The following is a 4,686-nucleotide window of genomic DNA, read 5'->3' on the forward strand; positions in this document are numbered from 1 at the left end:
GACCCTGCATAGGGTTTCCAAGGAGCAGCTGGAGAGCTTGAACCACTGACCTTGCAGTTCAAATGACTTTGCAGTGTGATGCACTAGGCCACAGCGCCACACCAGGACCCCTACTTTAGCATTAATATCATAAAAATGCTTCTTTCTTTACTTCTTAAGTTCAGAATTGTGGTTTTATTTTTCACTGTTGTACCACCAACACTAGTGTCTGGTATATAACAAGTATTCATTAGATAGCAGATGAATGCATGAATCAGTGAGTGAAGGAAGCTAGGAGAGGAATCACTATGCTTATTCAAGTTTTTGTAATTCAATATAAATAGTTGGTAAAGTTGAAATGTATAAGGTCTTAAGAAGAATTAAATTTTATTTCTCATTTAGTTGTTAATTTTTTTTCATTTTATTCATATGTTTACTGGACAAATTATTTACTGAGCAAATTATTTATTCATATGTTTACTGGACAAATTATTTACATGGATTATAGTGGTGTCATCTCAAATTTCTAAGTATAAATGGAAAGAAGCTCTGACATCTGAGATTCACACCTGAGTCCACCACATGTGAACACTGAGCCCGGGACCATGGATTTTAGTGGCAAGATAACTGAACTGAACAGGAATCTCTCAAAACCAAAATTCTAACTATAACTACCAATTCTTTGTTTTAGAAAAGTGGAAGGGAGAAAAGTTTCAAATCTGTGCCTTTCCAGGAACTAGCAAGATAAACATACATTTTCAGAAAAATAGAAAGCTGTGCGGTGAGAGATATGTCTGAGAAAAATGCTAGCGTGACGGGAGTCTGGAAGTAGACAAACTGAAAAACAAGAATTACAAATGAATGAGGCTTGTTGGAAAATGCCAAAGACAATAAAAATGACATTTTTAGAACTGTTCAGAACAAGAATAAGGCTACAATAGGCCCACTGTTTGGTGGCATATGACATAATCCTAAAAGGAATAATCAATGCATCAGATACCAGAAAGAGGATTCAAAAAGCTCTCAACTGGAAAGAATGGAGGGCCAAAGGTAACAAAAGAACTTCTTGTTGTTGTTGTTAAGTGCCCTCGAGTCAATTCTGACCCATGGTGACCCTGTATAGGATTTCCAAGAAGCGGCTGGTGAGCTTGAACCACTGACATTGCAGTCCAGCACATTAACCCATAGTGCCATACCAGGATTTCCTACAAAAGAAATTAGATAGTGTTAAATGAATAGGCCTGATTTAAAAAAAGAAAGAAAGAAAAATCAACAGTGCAAGTGCAAAATTTGCAGAACAGAACAATCCACAGGAAAAAGACTCTAGGGTTTTCATTGATTAAAAACTCAGTATGAATCAGTGGTTCATAGTGGCACCGTAAATGGCCATAATCATTATAGAGAACATTTACTGAAATACAGAATCACAGCTCCTCCACTGTTTGGTCCTTATTAGAACATACCTCTTCAGCTACTTAGTTCTTATCATAACATGCCTACTGTGCCTTATTCAATTACAAGTGCTTTGACATTAGAGGGAGAAGGTTAAGCTAAGGCTCACCTAGTGCAAATAATCTTGACAGTGAAAGATATGAAAGATAGGAACCCTAGAATGTACTTGGATATTTCTTCCATAAAAATTGGACTTGATGAAATGTGTGGCATTAAAAATGTTTCTGAATGTCTATCATAACAAAGATATTTTTCACTTGTTCTCTGCTATACCAGAAGGTAGAACTAAGGAATTCACAAAAATAAAGATGTTGTAATAATATACAGGAAGCCCCCAAGTTACAAATGCTCAACTTATATACAACCCATAGTTATGAACCCAACTGTGTAAAGCCTATCATATTAAAATTTTAAAGTTCATACAATGGTACCTGTAAAAATTTTGTGACAGACATCAAAACATTATTACTGTAGTGTTGTGTTTAAGATGTTTTAACATATCTGAAAATGTTTCTTTAATGTTTTTAATGCATAGAAATGTATACTATATACTATATGTTGTTGTTGTTAAGTGCCATCGGCTCAGTTCCAACCCATAGCGACCCTATATAGGGCTTCCTAGGAGTGGCTGGTGAGCTTGAACTGCTGACCAAACCAACTTTGCAGTGCAGTGGATTTACCCATTGCACCACATCAAGACAAATATTTAACCCAAAATATAACTGTTATAGATTGAATTGTGCATCCCCAAAATATGTGTCAACTTTGCTAGGTCATAATCCTTAGTATTATATAGCTATTCTCCATTTTTGTGATTTGATATAATTATAGTGTTGTTGTTGTTAAGTGCTGTCAAGTTGGTTCCTGCACATAGAGACCCTGTATAGGTTTTCCAAGAAGTTTTGTTGTTGTTGTTAGGTGCTGTTGAGTTGGTACCAACTCATAGCAATCTTATGCACAACAGAAGGGAACACTGCGTCAACATCACCATCATCACTACACTTGAGCCCATTGCAACTGCTACTGTGCCAATCCATCTCTTGGGGGGTCTTTCTCTTTTTCACTGATCCACTTTACCAAGCATGATGCCTTTCTCCAGGCACTGGTCCCTCCTGACAATATATCCGAGGTATAAGAGATGAAATCTAGCCATCCTGGCTTCTGAGAGGCATTTTGATTGTACTTATTCTATTGTGTCACACCAGGAGTCTGAGGGCAAGCCATAGTGCATAATAAACATATAAAGGCATACATAATAAAATGAAACATTAATAAAATGATTAAATAATTACTAAATTGTTTAGCGTGTTCAAGAGAATATCAGAAATGTGAAACTGATTTTAATATTGTCCCTTAGCTGTAAGTATTTGGACATCTCATTGTACTTCAGTAGTCTGACATCTGAGTAGCAGATTATAGTATTATCCACATGTAATAGACTAGAACAGTTGGTTGATAGTGTTGTTCAGGTGTATATGTCTGTTGATTTCTCTCTCTAGCTTTCCTATCATTTGATGACAGACTGTTGTTAAAATCTTCAAATATGATTGCAGAGTTTTCCATTTTTCTTTTTTATTGTTTCCACTTTTAGCTCATATATTTTTAGAAGAATTCCTGGTAGTGCAATAGTGAAGTGCTCAGCTGATAACTGTAAGTTTGGTAATTCACAATCAGTCAGATGTTCCACAGGAAAAAGACCTCATGATCTGTTCCCATACAGATTACAGCCAAGGGAACTTTATTGGACAATTTCCTTCTGTCACATGAGGTCACTATGAGTAGTAATTAATTCAAGGGCAACTCCAACAACTAAATATTTTGAAATTCTGTAATTGGGATTTCTACATTTATAATTATCATGTCTTTTAATTAAATGCCCATTGCTTTGTAAAACTGGGGGCAGTTCTGTGACTGTGTAGTCTAACCACAAGGTAGGTGGTTTGAACCCAACAGCTACTCCGGGGGGAAAAGATGAGGCTTTCTGCTCCTGAAAAGATTTACAAGCCTTGGAAATCCTATACAGGGTCACTAAAACTAGACTCCTGTTGTGCCACTGTAGGATAAACACAGAACTGCTAACTGCAAGGTTGTTGGTTTAAACCCACCAGCCACTTCTCAAAAATCCTATACAGGTCAGTATGAGTCAGAACTGACTCAATGGCACTTAGCAGGTAAAAACTACCCAAACTTTAGTGGTTTGAATCAAAATATTTATAATCTCACATTTTCTACTATCAGAAATCTAGGTGCAGCTTAAGTAGGTCCTTTACTGAAATCAAGCAGTTGACTGAATTTGTGTCCATACATCAAATCTGTTCTTGAGATGATCTCTAAATTCAGATGGGATATGCTCAAGGTCAAATTTTAACTCTGGTGGACTTGTTTTAATTTTCTTCTGCTTCAGCCTGAATTTACATATGAGCAATTGATGGTATGTTCCACAGTCTGCCCCTGGCCTTGTTAAGGCTGAACATATGGAGCTTTCCATCATCTCTTTCCACAGAGGTAATCAATTTGATTTCTGTGTATTCCATCTGTTGAGATCCATTTGTATAGTTGTCTCTTATGCTGTTAAAAAAAAAAGGTATTTTAATGAACAAATCATTGGTTTTGCAGAATTCTATCACTCAATCTCCAGCATCGTTTCTATTACCAAGGCCATATTTTCCAACTACATATCCATCCTCTTTGTTTTCAACCTTTGCATTCCATTCGCCAGTAATTATCAATATTTTTTGATTGTATGTTTGATCAATTTCAGACTGAAGAAGTTGGTTGTTGTTGTTGTTAAGTGCCATTGAGTCAATCCCAACCCATAGCAACCCTGTATAGTAGCAGCTGGTGGGCTTGAACCACCGACCTTGCAGTTCAATCGACTTTGCAGTCTGATGTATTAGCCCACAGCACCACACCAGGAATTATTCAATTTCATCGTTACTGGCTTTAGTGGTTGGTACATAAATTTGAATTATAGTCGTATTAACTGGTCTTCCTTCTAGGTGTATGGATGTTATCCTGTCACAGACATCATTATACTTCAAGATAGAACTTGAAATGAAGAGGATGTAATGCCATTCCTCTTCAATTTATCATTCCCAGCATAGTAAACCATACGAATGTCAGATTCACAATGGCCAATACCAGTCCACTTCAGCTCACTAATATCTAGGATATACATTTTTATGCATTGTATTTCATTTTTGACAACTTCCAATTTTCCTAGGTTCCTAGCTTAGGTATATGTTTTTTAATCTT

Source organism: Chrysochloris asiatica, unplaced genomic scaffold (genome assembly GCF_000296735.1).
Source record: "Chrysochloris asiatica unplaced genomic scaffold, ChrAsi1.0 scaffold00006, whole genome shotgun sequence".
Lineage (NCBI taxonomy): Eukaryota > Metazoa > Chordata > Mammalia > Afrosoricida > Chrysochloridae > Chrysochloris > Chrysochloris asiatica.